Genomic DNA, 22,525 nt, shown 5'->3' with positions numbered 1-22,525 from the left:
CAAAATGAATACAACTAGGTAGACTAAAGTGCATGTTGAAGTCGAGAAAATTCAAACGACTTCAAAGTCGTTGAACTGCCTACGACTTCCCTTTTCATGGATGAATGGTGTAGATTCAACCATGAAGGAAATGAAGGGTGAATCTTCTTTGCCAAAGTCGTAGAACATGATACGACTTCTTTATTCATGTTTTTAATATATTATATATATTAGTATATTTTATGTTGATTGCAGGGTTAGTTTATTTTATACATGTTAAATTAATTATGTTTTAGTGTGTTAGTGTTTAGTTATTATTAATTTACAGTTTAGTTAGATAAATTATTATACATGTTAAATTAATTTTGTTTAGTTATTATTTTATGTTTTAGTATATTAGTGTTTAGTTATTATTAATTTACGGTTTAGTTAGATAAATCATTATACATGTTAAATTAAATTTGTTTAGTTACTATTTTAAATTTTATTATATTAGTGTTTAGTTATTATTAATTTAGGGTTTAGTTAGATAAATCATTATACATGTTAAATTAATTTTGTTTAGTTATTATTTTATGTTTTAGTATATTAGTGTTTAATTATTATTAATTTAGGTTTTTAGAATATTAAATTAGTTAAAGAATGCATTATTTTATGGTAGCTATTATTATTTTTATTGACGGTGGATGCAGTAGTTAGTAGCCATTATTTACAACACTGTTCACTTCGATGTAATTTATAAAAATGAGGTGTTGTTCACACTTATAATTCACGTTTACACAATCTTACATCTAAACAAGCAGTTAGTTCTCTCATTTTCATGTGTTACTTAAAGTGTTATAAATATATTTTTTTTAGCGTTACATACACAAAATTAGGAACTTTTACTGCACTTTCGTATTTGTTTAACAACTCTAAAAAATGTTTGTTTTTTTTAACGATAGATACACAAAATTGATGTTATTTCACTAATAAATTACTTTTGTATTTTTTGACAGATGGCTAACAAAGAACTCATAAAAAGAGATAATGTTAGCGACTTCAGTGATGACGAGCAACAACACGATTTTCATATAATAATGACCTTCACACATAGAATACTAAGAAACATCTCTTAATAGTTAAAAAGCTAGTTAACTCTCATGGAAACAAGCCTCACAAAAAACATGCTACATGCCTTGCAATATTTATAATTTATGTTGGGAAATACCAAGAATAAATTTCCCTCTCTATGTGATTTAGATGGATAATAAGAAAAATAAATTAAGAGAGTAAGAGAAGAAGAACAATACCAAGAAATTTTTAATGTGGAAAACCCCCTTAATATGAAAGGGAAAAACCAAGGACAAAGTCCAAAAAAATATCTCCACTATGAAGTAGGATTACAATGATCTTAATCTCACCTGATAGGATGATTTACAATATTTCTTAAACACTCACCAAGTACTGTGAAAATATATAACTCTTTTTTCTTGAAGAGGATTACAAAAAATTCTCTCACTCTATCACTCTTGAGGGATCTCACTTGCTTGCTTACCACAATTCCTTACAAGCTCCCATTTATACAGTGGAGGAATATGGCTTCTCCCAAGTGTAATAAATGGATGTAAATTAATTTTCTAAGATGAATGTGATATCATCAAGAGTCAAAGATGAAATTCCAAAAACCTTGGAATCTGCACCTTTTATTTTCCATGCATTTTATGTTATCAAGATTTATTGAATGTGGTGCTCCATAATTATGGAGGTATTTCCAACAAATCTCCCCCTTCCCGACTTAATTGGGGGGCACCACTACACTGGCACGTTGACAACGGTCTTCAAATTTCTTAGCTGGTATCACCTTGGTTATCATGTTTGACCAATTTTCATTGGCGTGAACCTTCTCAAGTTGTAAAAGCTTATCCTCTAACATATCTCGTATCCAGTGATAACAAACATCTATGTGCTTTAACGACTATGAAATGTTGAATTTTTAGCTAGGTGTATGGAACTTGATTATCACAGTGCACCATATAATTTTGTTGTTCATGGCACAACTCATGAAGAAAATTCTTCATCCACAACATCTCTTTGCATGCTTCGGTAGTTGTAATATATTCAGCCTCAGTAGTTGATAGAGCCACACACTTTTGAAGTTTGGCTTACCATGACACAACCCCCCTACAAAAGTAGTTAAATATCTCGATGTCCAATTTCTAGAATCAACATCTCCAGCCGTGTTCATATTTGTGTATCCTTCTAACACAAGCTTTCCATTACCAAAACACAAACACCTCTTGATTGTGCCTCCAAGATATCTGAATATCCATTTTACAACACCCCAATGTTCCTTCCTAGGATTAGACAAGAATCAATTCATAACACCGACTGCATAAGCAATATTAGGTCTTGTACATATCATAGCATATATGAGACTGCCAACAACAGATGAATAAGGAACCTTTTTCATTTCTTCTTTGTCTCCTTCACTTGTTGGACTTTGCTTTTTGCTCAACTTAAATTGCACGGCAAGTGGAATGCTAACCAGCTTGGCCTTGTGCATATTAAATCTCTTAAGAACTTTCTCAATGTATTGTTCTTGAGATAGCCATAATAACTTCTTAGATCGATCTCGAGTGATCTTCAACCCAAGGATTTTCTTTCCTGGTCTCAAGTCTTTCATAGCGAAGGATTTTCTCAATGCCAATTTAAGGGCATCTATTTTCTTCTTATCATGCCCAATATTAACATATCATCAACATAAAGTAGAAGTATGACAAAATCATCACTAGCATACCTCTTTATAAATACACAGTGGTTGGTGTGAATCTTATTGAAATCGTGTTGAGCCATAAAAGAGTCAAACTTCTTATACCATTGCCTTGGTGCTTGTTTTAGACCATAAAAACTCTTCTTGAGTCGACACACTAAGTTTTCATTACCCGGAACTTCAAATCCCTTGGGTTGCTCCATATAAATCTCCTCTTCTAGATCTTCATGTAAGAAGGTTGTCTTGACGTCAAGTTGTTCGATCTCCAAGTCTAGGCTTGTAGCTATACCTAAGACAACTCTAATGGATGGCATTTTCACCACAAGAGAAAATATTTCTTCAAAATCAATGCTCTTTCTCTTATTGTATCCTTTGACAACAATTCGAGCCTTATACCTTAGTCTCGAGCTATTCTCGTCAGTTTTGAGCCTATACAACCATTTATTTTTCAAGGCTCATCTTTCTTTTGGCAACTCCACTAGGTCATATATGTGGTTCTCATACAAGGATTTAATCTCCTTTTGCATGGCTTTAACCCATTCTTCTCTATCATTGTTGGTCATAGCTTCTTCATAACTTTAAGACTCCTTCATTTGTAAGTGTCACGTACTCATTTAAGGAATATCTTTTAGAGGGACACCTATCTCTGGCGGAACACCGTAATTGAGGTTGTTCAACGACTTTTGGCTCAACAATTTCTGTATTATTTGTCTCTGTTGACAGCTCCATTGAGGTCTCATTGTGTTCGGACCCATAATAAACTTCATTTTGATTCGCCTCGACAACTTGTTGCCTTAAAACAGCATGTGCCACGTGGAATGAGTCATGATCAGAGTTAACCCTACGTTTAGGTTTCTCTAACTACTTCAAATCTTCAATGGTCTAATCCTCGAAGAACACAAGATCTCTGCTTCTAACAATTTTCTTGTTCATAGAATCCCATAATTGATAGTCGAACTCATCTTTTGGTGAACCAAGATAGATATACTGCTTTGTTTTTTAGTCAAGCTTTCCTCATTCGTCCTTAGGAATGTGGGCGAATGCTCAACATCCAAACACCTTCAAGTAGTTGTGTGATGCCTTCTATCCTAACCAAATTTCCTCTAGGATATCTTCATCCAAAGGACTTGCCGATGACAAATTGATAACATCCACAACGGTCTTCACAACTTTTCCCTAGAATGACTTAGGGAGTTTGGCATAAGATAGCATACACCAAACTCTCTCCTTAATAGTTCGGTTCATTCTTTCAACCACACCATTTAATTGTGGTGTCTTTGGTGTCATTTTCTCAAGTTTAATTCCATATGTCTTGCAATATGCTTCAAAAGGGCCATGATACTCTCCACCATTATTAACTTTCAGTTTTCTCCTAGTCTCACGCTCCACCATGACATGGTATTCCTTGAATGCTTGAATTACTTGATCTTTTGTTTTTAACAAGTATATTTGTACTCTTCTTGAGTGATCATCAATGAAAGTGACAAAATAATATGCACCTTCAAGGGATTTTTCAGACATTGAGAAAATGTTTGAATGCACTAAGTCAAGAACATGTTTTCTCCTCTTAGGTTTGTCTAATTTATGAAACGATACTCTATGTTGTTTTCCAGCCAAACAATCTATGTAGGATTCGAGTAGTTGACCTTTTACGTCAGGAAGATGGTTTTTCCTAGCAATGATCTGTCATCCCTTCTCGCTCATATGGCCAAGTCGTCTATTCCACAACTCCATGCTTGAGTCACCATGGGCAACGATGGCCTCTCCCTTGCATATTCTTCCCTGCAGGACATATAGGGCGTCTTTTTTCTTTCCTTGAGCAACAATCATATTGCCTTTTGTGAGTTTCCATTTGCAATCACCAAAGTGATTAATCAGCCCAACATTGTCAAGCTTCCTGACAGAGATAAGGTTGAGACCCATGTCTCGTACATGTGTCACCTCCTTTAACACGAGCTTATGCCATATGTCGATCATAAAAGTGATGTCACCAATGCCTACTATTTTGCTTGTGACACAATTTCCCATTTTTACCATACCAAAGTCACCACTTTGATAGGTTGAGAAAAATCCTCCATGTGGGCTAATATGGAAAAATGCACCCGAGTCAACAATCCATAAACAATCATCACAAGAAATATTAAGATAGTTGTCTTCTCCAATGAGGAATACATTGTCATCTCCATCTACTGCCATGGCCATAGTGCTCTTATCCTCCTTTTTCTTCAAATTAATTTGGTCTGGTTTAATAGTGCCGATTTTTTTTATCTTGCTTGAGATATCGACATTCAGATTTCTTGTGACCTGACTTGCCACAATAGTAATAGGCAATCCTGAAAGAGTGAGATTTAGATCATCCTCGAGATTTATCATGACTTCTACTTGCACTTGTTTCACAATTCTCACTTCTTCCACGATTTTCTACAATGTTATCTTCAGATTGAACAACCATACCTTGTTCCTTCCTCCTAGCTTCTTCATTCAACAAGCTATTAATGATGATATCCATGGTGAGCTTTCCTTCAGGGGCTGAGTTAATTGCAGTAACTACTAATGTGTCCCAACTCTCTAGTAGGGAACTAAGGATTATAAGAGCTTGCAATTCATCATCTCAATCTTCGTCAATTGATTCACGAGCCCCTTGAAAATGTTTAAGTGCTCAATCATGATGTGGCCATCTTTGTACTCCAACTTTACCAACCTTTCCATGAGAGGGGCTTTGTTCTGAGGTGTCTTCTTTTGAATCATAGACTCAAGTTTTGTCCACAGTTCATATGCATTGTTGTAAGTTAACACATGCTCGAACAAGCTTCGGTCAATGTATTTTTGAATCATAGCTACTGCCTTCTGATTTTGGAGCTCCCACTCTTTGATAGTGATCTTTCCCTCTGGCTTATCCTTTTGGGTAATTGACTCATGCAAATCTTTACAGTATAAATGGTCTTCCATCATTGGCTTTTGATAGGATTAATTTTTAGCAATTAGCTTGAACATATCTTCATCATGAGTGACAACACCTTCCATCTTGAATCACACAGGATGATAGCTCCCCCGATCAACCTAGCTCTGATACCATTGTTGGGAATTACCAAGAATAAATTTCCCTCTCTATGATTAAGATATGCAATAAGAAAACTAAATTAAGAGAGTAAGAGAAGAATAACAATACCAATAAATTGTTAATTTGGAAAACCCTTTAAGTATGAAAGGGAAAAACCACGGGACAAAGTCCAGAAAAAATATTTCCACTATAAAGTAGGATTATAATGATCTCAATCTCACCCAATAGGATGATTTACAATATTTCTTAAACACTCACCGAGTACAGTGGAAATATATAACTCTCTTTTCTTGAAGAGGATTACAAAAAACTCTCTCACCTTATCACTCTTGAAGGATCTCAGTTACTTGTCATAACTTCACACAAACCCCATTTATATAATGGAGGGATATGACTTCTCCCAAGAGTAGTAAATGGATATAAATTAATTTTCATATTTTGAAGAACCCTTGAAAATGTTATCTCCATTTTTTCTAAGATGAATGTGATATCATCAAGAATCAAAAATGAAATTCCAAAAACCTTGGAATCTCCACCTTGTATTTTCCATACATCTTATGAAGATTTGTTGAATGTGGTGTTCCAATAATTATGAAAGAATTTTCAACAATTTATGGTGCCCATTCATTTACATCTAAAACTATGGAGGATTTGGGAAAGGTGCATTGAGATCGATATACATCAAATTTTGGTGGCAAACACGTCAATAACAGTTGATCCTCGGCAGAAAAAACAATGGCAAAGACAAATGTAAATTGAAGGCAAATGAATGCCAATGGAAGTCTTACTTTGGTAATGAATATTAGCAAGGCAAATTCTGTCACGTTCGACATGGACATCCATGCATGTTTAATTTTTTGTCTTAAATGTGTTTATATCCTTAATAAATATATAATTTTTATATTTACTTTTTATAATTTTTTTTAAGTTGAGTTACTAATAAAATAATAATTTTATTTTTGGTCATTCATATTTTTTTTAGTCTTTGATAAATTAGGTAATTTAGTGATTAATCCTTGATAAATTAGTAAATTTTCTTCTAGTCTCAACTAATAACAAATTAAAATTATTTATCAGAGAAAAAACACAAAATTAATCAATTTATCAAAAAATAAAAAAGAATGTGAAGAAAAAAAAATATTTTATTAGAAACTTAAAAAAACTTATTAAAAAACAAACACAAAAAATAAATATTTATTAGAGATAAAAACATATCTAAGCCCTCTTCTAAACGGAATGCCTTAGATTTTTGTCCAATTTCCGAGTTTTATTTCAATCAATCCTACAAAGAAACAAGAAAAACAAGAGTCAATACAGAGGTATTAGCAATGAAGTGCCGATCACAAACTGGCGCTATGAAACAGATAGAACAAATCAACCTGTCCTGCTGTGAGGCTGTGAGGATTTTGTGAAAATGAGATTCTATGCTAAACCTGACAAAGGAATGATTCATCTTTATTCAATACTATTATTTATTTTTAAATAAGTAATATGATAAAAAAGAATAATGCATTCCATGAAATTTCACAAAGATAAAATAAAGTAATCCAATTTTACTCCCAAAATTATCAATCTACATACAACACTTTCCTCTCTGGTCTTTTCCATCTCTTCTTACTATCAGGCACCTCACTTCACCTTGTTTCTTAGTAAATTCAATTACAATGTTGTTCTTCAAGTTACAATATAAGTTGTCTATTTCTCTGTGTCCATTCCAATGTTTCTGCTTTTCTTCTCTCACTCTCATTTCAAATCTTAGTGTCGATCTCATAACGGTGTTGTTGCCTTATTTATTTGCATGATCCAAATGTGTCTAACGCTGAACATCGTCGAATTTAACAAGATTTTAGGATTCCTTGTGTGACATGGTGGAAAGAATTGATTCTAGAGGTTAATAATACAAAAGTAGATTGATTATAGAACAAAAAATGACACAATGAGTGTAAAACTCTTAATCGTGGATCAAATTTAAGATAGCAATCTCTTTCTGTTTATCTTTATACTCTAGATTTGTGTCTTAACTTTACTTGGAAGAAAATAGCTGCTTTGATGAAATGATTCTCTGCAAAACCTTGCCAGAAACATCATAATGTTTGCATCTGTCTGAGTTAATTGTAGAGACAAGAAACCTTTTCCATCATAGAAGAAATTTAGATATCATCTGTTTGTTTCTTTAGTGTTTCCTCTTTAATTGTGGATGGTGAATGGTATTTATTTAACAAAGAGTGAAGGCTGAATTGGCTTCTTCAAGTTGTTTCATTGATGTTGTATTACTCTTTCTTATTGTAGCTTACTTGCTCAAGGAAACCTTTGCTATGAGCCTGTCAAGGAAGTCGTGACTAGTGTGAACTCTTTAAGGTTGGTCCCTGTGACTTCTTTCTTAGATTCTGATGTAATGCTTACTTGAGGCTAAAGGCACTTATCCTAAATGCCTAGCACATAAGTTATGGAATTACTAAATATGAATGTTTTCATGATCTATCTGCTAAGGCTTCTGATGTAATTTCACCAATTTGGCCTAATCACCTTTTGCAAGATCAGAAATTATAATGTCCAAGTTATTACAACCATGCAATATTAGTACAACTTGAAAACAATTCCCCTAAGATTCCAATCATTCCACAGAAAAGTCATGCTTGTAAATGACTTGGCCTTTAGCCATATTCATATTCTTTGTTCTTTGTATTTTTCTTTATTTTAAGGAGGATCTCTTATCCTACCAATTCTTTGTAATCACCTTCACCCTGTTTAAATGAATTTCTTACATATATTAAAAACAACTTCTGATTAGGGAAGCATGTTTTGTTTGCCGTGAAAGCAATTAGCATCAAGCAATTGTCCTAACAAGCAAATATCTTTAAGAATTTGGTACCTTATTCTACTAATTATTTCTTCTCAAATCCAAACTTTGCCAAATATCCTCGTATATGTTAAACAGTTGTTGTTCTTCATGCTTGTCTTTAGCATCACTCTTAATTTCAGGCAGCAACATCTCCTGTATTTGTATATTGTTTCTGAATGAAAATAAACTTTTGGCCTTATAACATAAACCATTAACTTGAAAGCAACTACATGTGCTAGTGTATAGTATTAAAAATTAAGGAAAACCATGTAGGAATCTTTTGAAATTCTCCAGTTAAATTCATTCTTGTGATTCCTACCAATATTAATATATTACTACTTGTAACATTTAATCTAAGCATAACCATTAACATTCAATTCTAGATTATGTAATTTACTAAATAATAATGCTTAATGAGAGGATTGAGTTATTGGTCCTCCCTTGAGAGATCCTTTATTATTTTCCACTTTCTTCTTCACTCTTTTGTTTTGATGCTTATGTCCCTCCTTTCCATAAAAATAATACTATTAAATATATATGCTTTCAATCTGATTATTAAAGGTTTATTCCCTTCATAATTTTCTTGCAGAATCAATTGTGAAGTTGATGAATGACCATTTAGCCATCAAGATTCAAGAAGGGTTGAGTGACATGATACTTTCCTCCTCTTTGCACTCTACGTATACCAACTGTATTTGATACTATATGCATGACACGCTGTTTTACTTCTTTTTGACTTTAATAAGATGCTCTATCATTTCAGAAAATAGTCACCAACTGTGCCTAATGTATAACCCTTTTTTGGTTTGAGCTGATCCATTCACTAATCACTAAGAAAACTGGAAATTTCCATAATGATAATAAGTATCAAATCTTGAGGCAAACCTCTATTTTAATAAATGAAAATAGTGATATGTAATCAATTTCTATTGGAATGTATAACACATCCACAAAGGTACATGTGATGATTTGATGTTGCATCTCCAAATACATGTTGTTGGAATTTTAGGGGATTCATATAAAATACCAATAACCACTAAGAACACATTACATTAAATTATCAGGAAAAGTTTTAGGAATACCTGGATCCATAATGATTGATCAAACAAACGCAACGGAATTTGAATCCGTAGGTAACCGGTGGTTTCATGGTTCTTCTTCAACCGTAACCCTCTTTATTCCTTGATAGGACATTCGTAATTCTTCATATGGGGAGAAGAAAAACTATATGTGATGGCTCGGTATGCACTGACATATGCTCATTTAAGTCTATATCATCTTATTTAGTTGTCTAACGAGCTCACTTAATTTGATCACATAAAATAAAATTCACTAATGATAAATAACTAATATAATTATCTTATAATATTAGCCCACATTAATTATTGGAATAAAAAATTCCAACAATCTCCCACTTGGGCTACATATTGTAATAATTATATAAAAAATCCTTAAGCATGCATTTGTATGCTATTTACCTTTAACTTTCACCTTAACAACCTGGTTAATCTCATATATCAATAATGGAAATTGCGGCTTTCGTCACTACAACAAATGTAACTAGACCCCAATGACCACCGCATCAATACACTCAATGACATAGGTCAATATTGATAAGCAACATGGAAATCACATGCAATGTGATCTTAGTCATGCATATTTCCAACTGGTCCAAACTTTATTCTTTATAGAGATCAATCCAAACACAACAAAAATATTGCAAACAAAACAAGCTTATAATGAAATGATAAACTTCAACTTTATTTTTACAAAAAATCTAAATAACAAAATATTTGTAAACCGTAAGATATAGAACATAAGTAAAATTCCTACTAAACTAAGGTACTATAAGGAATTACACTCATATGAGCAGTGTGCTCATGAAAAACTTTAAGTGTCATTCCTTTAGTAAGTGGATCAACTAGCATGGAATGAGTTCCTATATGTTCTATACAAATATGTATTTCCTGTATTATTTATTTAACAACCAAATACTTTATGTCAACAAACTTTTACTTGGTTGAATCCTTAATAAGACCGCTAAGATATTGTTCCAATAAATTCCTGATGACTTCTTAATGTTGGCAACAACATGCAAACTAGTTACAATAATTTAGCAGTCATAAATTCTAGTATAATGTCTCATAACAAAAAATATTAACTCCACCAATATGGTTAAATGTGGATCCTTATGTGGAGTGATTGTTATTAAGACATTTCGAAAAAGTCAAAGTCAGAATACCCAATGATTTCTAAATTTTTAGACTTTCGATATGAAAACATGTAATTTCTTGTTCTTTTCGATTAACACATAATGCGATTTACTACTTTCTAGTGTGACATACCAAGATTACTCATATATCACCTTAGTACTCATTTTTCAAATTCTAAATTTTATACATGCACATTTGGGATTCACATGATATGAGTAATTTAAACCATAGTAGTAACAACAACAACAATTAAAGAAGAGAACAATAAATATACAATGCGCAAATAATCTTTATGATACATTTTAAGACCCAAACAAGATACCTAGCGCACCATTAATCCTCAATCTTTGGATTGAAAAAGACTAACTACAAGTGGTATTCTTACGCATTGATCAAACATTGGTGATAAGTCCTGTCAAACAAAGGTTGTCTTTGCGACACTTCATTGTTCACATGGAAAACTTATATGATGATTACTTCGGTCAAATAATGATTGTCTTTGAACATTTTATTATTCACATGGAAAATCATATTATTTATAATCACCACATGTTTACCATTGCAAGCATATAATTATTATGCCAAATTGTGTCTTCCTTTGGGCCAAGCACGATTCGCATGAATAATTCCATACAACATCTATGTAAATTCAATCAAATCAACTTACGCAAGAGAGGTTACTTTAACAACATGTTGTTTCAGTTAATTTAACAAAAAAATACAAGACAATTTAATATAATAAATGAGAGGTCTTAAAATTATACAACTTTCACATATAATTTAGTTATATAAAAATATACATAACAGAACATGTAAATATTTTGCGGAACAGACTCATCACAAGATACCTAGCACAACATTAATTCCTAGAGGAATTAATTTGTAATTGGTACTTTCAACGCAATGATTAAATATTGACAATAAATTCTGTCAAATAATAGTCTTTCTTTGGACCAACTATTATTCACATGAAAACTTGTCACATTTATTATCACACGTACAAAATATTATTCGGCCAAATTACGTATTCCTTTGGACCGAACACAATTCACATAAATAATTTTATACAAAAATCTATGTAATTTTAATCAAATCAATTTTCATAGTAGGGATTACTTTGACAATATATTGTGTCAATCAATTTAATTAAAAAAAATACTAGATATGCAAATAAATGTGAATGATTTGTTATTGCTAAATTAACTTCAATCATGATAGCAAAAAAATATAAAATATTAATTACGGCAAGTAAATATCATATTCTTACACTATATTTAATGCTATCATTGATTTATACTTAAAATAACTCAAGTAAATATTGCATCTTTCTTTTATTTCTTTTGCTAAGAGCATCCGTAGTTTTTTTTTATGAGATGTCAAACTTAAATTAGTACATTCAGATATTTCTCCAGCCTCTCTTCCTCTTGCATATAATAAGATATAAGCTTATTAATTGACCATTTGTCTTTCTGAGTGTTGTAAGTCACTTTGAATTGCCTGAAGTGCAGTAAGTGAAATCAAAACTAAATGCACAAGTAGTCTTCACCAGACTCTAGCTTAAGAACTTTCAGTTTTGATGTCAAATTAGACATTTTCATTATATACTCCCTTATATAACTTTTCCCCTTTTTTTTTTATAAAAAATTAACAAACAAAAATAAAATACACCCGAATTTAAATCAAATATCCAATTTACCAACAATTAATATGTGTTTTTTCAAAAAAAAATTAGGTTCATATAACCAAAGCAATCTAGGTATAATTAGAATCAAATAACTTTAAATCTCAATAATCTAATAGTAATGGCGGTCTGATACCACTTGTTAAAATTTTAGGGAATCCTTATAAAATACCAATAATCACCGAGAACATATTATGTTACGTTAGATTATCAGGAAGAGTTTTAGAAATACTTGGATCCATAATAATTCATTAAACAAACGCAGCAGAATTTGAATCCGTAGGTAACAAATGACTTCATGGTTCTTCCACCGAAATCTTTTTATTTCTTAATAGGATCTTCGTAACTATTGGAAGAGAAAAACTTTGTGACGGCTCAGTATATATTGAGAACCATAACCTTCTTATATCGTATTAACTTAATAGGGTTTCATTATCCCTTAATGGGTCACCATTGACATCTATTCATTTAAATTCATATCTTTTAACACGGATTCATTTAATTTGATCACATAAAATAAAACCTACTAATAATAAATAACTGATATAATTATCTTATAATATTAGCTTATAATATTAGCTTACATTAATTATTATTGGAATAGAAAATTCCAAACAACACATGTTATTAAGAAAACGGAATGTAATTACCCTAGAAACAGGGTAGTAGAATCTATTTATTATACTATTAGAATAAGATTGATGAAAGGGAAAAGAATAAAGCATGCGTGTAGGATTATTATATTATTAAAGAAAAGAATTTAAATATAATGAAACGTGATCTATTTACGATAAATGATAATAAGGTGACACGCCATTAATGAAATAAATTATAATATATTAAAGAATAATTAAAAAAATAGTTTATAAAATGATTAATGTAAGAAAAATTCAAATAAAGAATAAAATAAAAACAGAAGCCCAATTGATATTGAACACTTCATATCCTGTGATGTCTCTCTAACGCATTGTGTGGTTAAGTCATAAGTGAAAACTGCACAGGACAATCGAAAGGGGATGAAAATTAGGCTTTATTTCATCTCATATATCCATCGCTTGGTATATTTGAGGAAGGAAAGAAAAATAATATATGACCTCCTTGATTTCCAAGTCATGTTTCCTCTTAAACCAACATATGGTGCAATTCATAACATATAGCTCATTTGGAAAAAATCATATTTAGTTTGTATGAATTGGAAATAAATTATACTAAAAAATTCTCATCCACAACAGTTAATTTCCCAAGGACTTATGTTTTGTTTCAATATTTATCATTTAAATGATGCGCTCATGCACAGTACATGAAGATTTTAAGGTGGTCAATAAATTCATTAGTATCTTAATAAGAGACTTCATCTAAAAAAAAAAGCATAATAAGGGACTTAACTTCAGTTGTTTGACAGTGCTTTGCATTAACCCCACAAATTCTTTAAGTAATATTTTTACTTTTGGGGATAGATGTCATAGTTACCTGCAACACTCATTCTCAGAAAAATTAGGTTAAGTTGTTGATCTTTCCCGAACTTTATAACAATCCATTTCTTCATTAAAGTTGGCAACAATAATAACAGCAAACATTTCTACATGAACAGAAAGATCAAGATCCACCAGATTAGGATGAAATTATATTTATAATGAACTATAAAATATATATATATATATATATATATATATATATATATATATATATATATATATATCCAATTATTAGTGCGTGGTTTTGGATTAATTATAAAAAGATTATTGGTTATATATTTACAAACACTTAATATAATAACTAATTATATAAATAATATATATATAGTATATTATAATATTAAATCATAGCTTTCAAAATTTTACTTATGAGAAAAAAAAATATTTCTCGCAAAAAACCTGTTTTTTTTTTATCTTTTGATATATAATTCTGTGAAGCATATTAAATTTTTTGAAAGAAAAAGGCTAAGAAAAAGATTTTGCCAAATATACCAGGTTTAACCTGCACTTAGTATTATTCTTTTGGTTCTCCCAAAGATGATACTCTTTTCAATTTCATTTTTTTAAAAAAAACTTAAATTTGAACGCACCGCCAAATTAATGAATATCATTTAATAATTGATAAAATGAAAAGGGGTATATGCATGTTATAAAGTAAAGAATAATTTTGGGGTTAGCTTATATATATATAATATACAATTGAAGCCATGCAATGCCAATGTCTGCATCCAATCCTTGTAATTCCAGAGATGTGAAAGCTGAGTGACAACCGACTTGTAAACACACTTTAGGAACGGTCCTTTATATATAGTTTGTCTAATCCTATTAATTCCATTCAAAATTAAAATTTAGCGTATTTAATTTTTAGAAATTAGATGCTATAAATTGAAAGACGAATTCAAATTATATTTTGAATCATTTTAATCTAATACAATGATATATATTCTTGAAAAATTATATATTTTTTTAATAATTATATAATAAATAAAACTATGGAATTAATAAATATATTTTATATAGCATGCTATTATATTTATATTAATGTTTTGATTTTAAAATACATGTTATAAAATATATAATCATTTTATTTATAATTTTTAATTCTACCATTTATTTATATATAATTTTTAAGATTAATATATTATATTAATAACTTAAGTTAGCCATATCTCAGTATTATTATACTATTTTTATTTTTATATATTGGATTATTTTAATTAATTCATAAGAATTAAGAAAGCTTTTTAATTTAGCTAGTGAGATTAACTTGGTTAACCATTTATCTTTTTTTTTTAAATCATCCATCAAATTATTGAGATTTCTTTCGCACTTTTTTTATTTAATTACTTTACTTAATTGTGTGGAGAGAATATAATAGTTATATAGTTTACCTTATCGATTTGCGGATAGTCATATATTTTTCCCAATTTTCATAGAAAGTGAGAGAGTTTATCTCATTAATTTATAATATTTGTTTTTATTGACTAAAAAATATGTAAAGTATTTAAGATAATTTTAGTAAAAAATATTTAATGCAAGAGATAATTGAAATAAAATTATAAAAAACAAACAAATTTATGAAAGAATACTATATTTAGAGACAAGTTAATAAAGTCAAGTTCAAATCAAATAAATGATCACATATATATAGAAGTTTTAGATCAAATAACAACAAAGATAAATTTATTCCTATCCATCCTACAAATATCCTTATATTATAACACATACACTCTTTCTTTAATTTCTCTCTCCAACAATTCTGACCCATGCATCCATGGGCAGAGGTCCCTAGCTTGTAGCCTCCATCCAGTTGCTAAGCTAAATTATATATGGAACCATAAAAGTAAAAAAAGGAATGAAAAAAAGAAAGAAAAGGAGATAAAATAAATAAATAAAAAGGAAACTAATTAAAAATCTCAAATGTTTGATGTATAGAGAGGACAAAGCAAAACGCACCAGTTATTTTCATTGATAAAGGTGAAGATTAGTTCCAATCCAGGCCCTGCCCTACTAGACCCTTTTTTTTTCTATTGGTGTCAAAAGGATGTTGGAAAAAAGAATTGCTTTTTTCTCTTTATCTTTTTCTAGTCTTCAATCATAGTGCAATTGATTGCAAAATCAATTCTCACTCACTACACTCTCTTCTTCATGTTATTGCTTTGGAATTTGCACCCTCTCCTCGTCTGGCCCCTCTCTCCATGGCTGTATATTAACAGCACGAAACAGGATTGAACCCAGAAAAACAGAAGTGATGTATTGGACTAGAGTGTTTCCCCTGGGAATAGAGTAATTGAGTAATGCTACACTTAATTACAACACATTCTCATAATTAATTAATTTTTTTATAATTAATTTTTAAGAAAGAAAAGATATGTACTCATAATGAAAAGTTTAATTTTTACACTATCAAGTATAATTACAAGTTAAATGAGTCCGTTTACATTCTATATTTCACAAAATATTTTTTTTTATTAAAATTAGATATCTCCATAATCGGAAATCAAGAAACTAAATAATTCAAGAAAATAGAGTAATAGTCGAGTACTCATGTCCCATATGTGTGCTCTATTCATATATTTAATGATCAAATTCTTAACAAATGTTTAAAGAATTTAAGTTATTTATCACTTATGCCACACCTGGTAAAACTCGCGTTATATTAACGAATGATTTGGGTATTTATATACTAAGCACTATAATTAGCTAAAGTTTAGTGCAAATACCCACTTTAGTTTGAGCTAAAGTAGGTCAAGTAGCTAGCTCTAGTTTAATCCAAAGGAATGGATGGATAATGTCAAATTGAAGTACGGCCTAACCACTGGTTGTTTCATTTAATAGAATTAAAGCATAAGTCTCCCCAAGTTTATAATGAGCACAGTTACGTTGCACAATTTCTGTAGGTCAGAGGTATATCTAAAAATGCAACAAATTAAGGGCGTTTCATTTTTCAAGTGTTTAACATGCATTACAAAAAAAGAGCAGCAATTTAGGAGGTGAAAAGTTTGAACATTGGGTCCAACGCGAATTTGACAGCACAATATGGTTGTAATTCTTTTTAAGGAATAAGAGTAACTCTTTTAGAGTTTTTTTTTTTAACATTTATTTTCTTAAAATATAATTGTTGTAATAGTAATTAATTTTAATCATTAAATTTTAAGAAAATTAATAATAAGGATGAGAACTATATAACTATTTTAAAGTTATTCTTAGAATAAATTAATCTTTATCTTTTTTTAATATATCTTGTTATGTTTGTGTGTGCTAGAATTTTAAACATATATCCATGGTAAAGTCATGTTAAGTTTAATGTATCCTGATCTATCTTTTATTGAGAATGATAGAAGTTGGTGGAGTGCTCAATTGCTAAATGATTTGATGTGTTAGGAAATATTGAGGATTGAAATTTGTAGGAATATACGAGAGGACATGTTGATGTGTAAGTTAAGTAGAGATTGTTGGATAATCAACGTTTCTTCAAACAAAATTATTCACACTTATAAAAGATAGTGAGAATATAATAAAAATTATAAAATTATAATTCACTCTAAATTATGTATCATTTTACATTATCCTATTCAATAGTTATAAGAAATGATAATATTTCTATATAAATACAATTTTTCCCTCAACAAATTGATTTTATTTTACAATCTTTCTTTTCACACACTTTTTTCATGTAATTCTTTTTCACTAGTTTTCTTCTCTATTTATAGTAAAGATTGTCACCAACTATAACAAATATGTTTTCTTAGATGTTGAAACAAAAATATCATTCATTCAAATAAACTTCATCTAATAAAATATAATCTTTCACTTGCATTTAAACAACTTAAATTTTAATAATAAAAATTTAATTCCCACTATATATTAAATACATCTTATCTTTTGACTTGATATTTTAAACAACACAAAGTCTTTTCTATGTTAAATCTGCATAATTTTTCATTATGGAGCACTCTAATTACAAATGTAGACCAACATCATGTTCTTGGAAATTGTAACGCTATTTGGAGACTGAAGGTCCCTAACAAGATTCGGGTTTTTTCTTGGAGAGCTACTAAGGGGTGCCTCACGACAAGACAAAGACTATAAGCAAGGGGTGTGTCGTGCCCATGTCTACATGTTTTATGTGGTACTATCATAGAAAACGAGTGACATTGTTTTGTTGGTTGGAACCGAGTGAAGACGGCCTATTGATAGCAGCGGGGTTGTGGGATGATATCAAAACTTTGGTGGATAAAGTCGACAACTTTTCTGATCTGTTCTTTGCTTGTTTATCAAACTTGGAGGCAAAGTAAAATGTGTGATTTTATTGAGATGTTGTGGTCTCTTTGGTGGAGGAGAAACAATATGGTTTGCGAAGGTCACAATATCTCAGTTGTTGTTGTTTCATGTAGAGTGAAAAACTGTTAAGCTAAGAAGAAGAATCCACTGCAAGGACCCGAGAAGCTGCAGTAATTCTAATTCCAATAGCATATATTTAAATTATTACAGCTAAAAAAACTCGTAATTGTACTTAGTAGAAAACCCAGAAGCCAACTTTTGGGATGTTGAAGTGCAACATTGATGCAATTGTTCACACAAACCAAGATAAATATGGTATTGGTATCTGTGTCAGAAATGACAAAGGTGAGTTTGTTATAGCAAAAACTATTTGGGCTGTGGGTAATATTCAAGTTGTTAAAGCAGAGGCATTGGACCTTTTGGAGGCTGTTTGATGGGTGGGAGAAATGGGTTTCACGACAAAGTCTTTTGAGAGGAACTGTCAGGTAATGGTAGATAGAATTAGCAGAAATTCTTAACAGCATGATGACTTGGGAGCAATTCTCTTGGCCTGTGGGCATAGTCTTAATAGTTGTACAAACTTTGGGTTAAGTTTCTTTAGGAGATAAACAAACTATGTTGTTCATTTGTAAGCAAGGACAGCGTATTTATTTAACAATTTATATGTTAATCATCAAACCTTCGAGTACATTCCACCCTGTATTGAGATTTCTATTACTACAGAAATGAAATGAGTTTATTTTGATAAAAAAAAGTGAAAAAAATATCATGAGTTTATTTTGATAAAAAAAAGTGAAAAAATATCAAAAATGTTGAATAGTACTGTTCTATTTATTTATTTTGTCATAGATGTATTTTTAGTGTCTAATATCCCCCCCCCCCCCCCCCCCATATATATATATAAAGTATGAAATTAATTAATATTTATTTTAAAAAAATATTATGAAAGTCAATAAATGATATATATGACATTAATGGTCTTGACTTGTACTATAGGCATTATTTTGAAAATCCTTGGGTGTGAAAGGTCGTGTTGTTGGGAGGATGACAGAAGAAAACGCAGAAATTAATGCTAGACAAGTTGTTGGGGGATTAGAAAGGAATATTTGGAAGGATGAAAAGGAATTAAGAAACTTACAAAGGAATTTGAAATTATAGGGCTTACAATGACAAATATGTGGATGCAAACAAACAACCCTTTAGGCCCTCTTTCTCCGTCTCTATGTGTCTCGGTGTCCCTTCACACATGATCAGGTCAATGGGTCCACGATGCATTTCCAGATTGCTTAATCAGACTATTACAACCACCGTTCATTTGTTGCCAATGATAAAATTACCTAATATTGCTATCAAACTTTCATGAATCATCATGTGTTAACAATTTGATACTTTTTTTAAATTAGATTAGATTATATACCAGGCAATTAAACCATATGGGTTAAATGAAAAAAAAAAAACAATTAGAATTTCTACTTGCGTGTGCTAATTAAGTAGTGCGACATTAAAGTGGAGGAGGGTTTAGCAATGATATGAGACTTACGTCTTGTAACCTACACAGACCACAAAATTCAAAATGTGAAAAGACTAACTAAACCCTTGATCATTTCAAGAACTCATTGACTCATGGCCACTACGTTGTATTTTATTATATAAATTGAGACAGATAGGATCTTTATTTAAAAAAAGCAAGATCTCGAATTAAGCAAATATATATCATTTGCTGTTGTTAGAATGAGTCTCATAAGTAAAATTTCTCTATTCTTCTCTGAAATGTCATTTTTTAATAAGTATCCCGATTGTTAAATACTAAATGTAAATACATCTTTTATCTTTTGCTTATCGGTTTGGCAAAAAAATTTGGTTTCCGTCTCTTTCTGCCACTACTTCTAATTTCCTTTGTTGTTTTAGTTGGGTTTCTTTCTTTTAAATAAAATTGGTAGTTTGTAGCAGTTTAATTTATAACTTGTTTTAGTCTAAATTATGTATTTTTTTAATTCTTCTGATTAAAATTTTTATTTTATTTTATGAAATTATAATATAATTTTCTTTTTTTTACTGAATATAATATATTTTTCTTAAAATATTTTCATTTCACATATTAGTTGATTTTGTTCATAGAATATTATTTATTTGTTTTTATCCCTCCAAATATCATAATATTTTCATTTAATTTCTTAAATATTTGGAGTTTTTCATTTAATTTATCATTGTTTAGAGTTAGTGAGTATTAATAATAATAAAAGAGTTAGTGAGTTACGTAGGCACTTAATAGATAAAATAAATGTAAAGACAGGTTAATGGGTTATGCAAGATTTTTTTTTAGGATTGAACCTTTATTTTATTTTGAATTTTACCTCTTTTAATAAAATCTTCTTCATCCATATGATTAGAAAATCGAACATCTAGCAATATACTTAATAATTATATTGGACCTTGGTTGGTTATATCAGGATGCTTTAATTCTAAAATAAGAAGAATATTAGGATGCTTTAAATAAAAAATTAACGTTCTTCTTATCAATAGTTTTCATCAATCATGTTTTCAGCTCTAGTAATCTTTGAATGATTTCTTTTTTTGTTTTGTTTGTTTTCTGCTCCTCTTGTACAATTTAAAAGTGAAAAGGTGTATCCGTTGGAGCCTGGAGCTAAAGATCCCAATAGTTGATAATTTTTAATTAATGGTTATCATTTTATGTGTATTTTCCACATTTTAGATGAACCAAATCCAAATATTAAGGCATACATATGCTACAATGGGTATATAAATTTCTATGAATTTGAAAATAAAAGTATTAAATAAAAAATAGTTATTTAAGTTTTCTAAAATATTAAGTACAATTTTCTTTTATTAAATGCTTTTTATTATTTTCCTATATATATAAAATACCTTTTATTTTATTTTTTAATTTTTTGACGATTACCCTATGACAATTCTTAAGAATTATAGAAAAGGATTTTTCTTCTTGTGAGATACTCGTCGACATCAACCTAGAAAAAACATTAAAGATTGTGTAAATTAGTTACAATTTTGTCTACTTTGAATATTAGAGAGGTCCAATTCATGTTCCCAACATCAAGCATTAGATACTACCAGGATGAATACTTCAAGTGAATTAAGAAGTTAATGAGTCTCTGCATTAATCTAAATCATATATTCGATTATGAAAGCACATGGAAGAACTGCTTCTTCAATGTCGCAAACAAGATTAATTTCCTACGCAGAAGTGATTATACATAGTGAATTAGACTAACACATGAAAAACATTAGATTGAGGAGCATATAGTCAACATGAGAATTCAACCTTAATAAATGCAATTCACTAATCATAATTATTGTTCGAAGAGAAAGTTGTAACACAAAACTCTCTAGCTCTTGAATATTCAAAGATAACTGAAGGGGATACGTAAGCATAAAGTCCTAATAGTCAACTTTTTTTATTTTAACGTTTATTTATAGAACACCCAGCTTAATTAAAATTAGGTTAAGTAAGAACATATGCAACTAAATCCGTATATCTACCCCTGTGTCAATTTTAAGCATCCACGAAAAAATCTATAGTTTGAGCTGAATGTAATTATTATAAAATCAAAGTTTTTTATTATAAAATCAAAGTTTTTTTAATTAAGCTGTGTAGTTTTTTTATGAATTAACTTAGTGTAGATTTTGTTTGAGCTGAATGTAATTATTATAAAATCAAAGTTTTTTTTAATGTTTAACATAATTATATATTTAAAATTTGAATTGAAGACCACTGATTATGCCTTAAAAAATCTACACTAAGTTAATTCATGTACTTAGAGATAACTTTTCTCTTAATGAATAAGCTAGAAATTAAGCTTTTTTTCTTCAGTTTAGTTTTTATGTACTCATATCGTAAAAAAAATTTATATCTGCAACTAATTAGAAACCATGATATACAAGGATGATTTTTAGGTATTTAGTGTAAAAATTAACAAAATCATTTATCATATTGCAATTTTTAAGTAGTTAATCTTGTAAAAACTTTTTACACATGTACTATTTTTTTTTACGGACACACGTGTACTATCTACTTTTTTTTCAATGAGATAACAAGTTAATTTTTTCTAATTTTATATTTGAGACTACAATAATTTTTTTGAAATACAATTTTATTCAAATTGAGTATACTCACTCAACACCAAAGTTTTCTTTTGAGTATGTAATACAATTCAAACTGAGTTACATAGGCACAATTCCACATGTTACACACACTGGTG

Source organism: Glycine max, chromosome 7 (assembly GCF_000004515.6).
Source record: "Glycine max cultivar Williams 82 chromosome 7, Glycine_max_v4.0, whole genome shotgun sequence".
In the NCBI taxonomy this organism is placed as follows: Eukaryota; Viridiplantae; Streptophyta; class Magnoliopsida; order Fabales; family Fabaceae; genus Glycine; species Glycine max.
Note: the sequence above shows the minus strand (reverse complement) of the source record.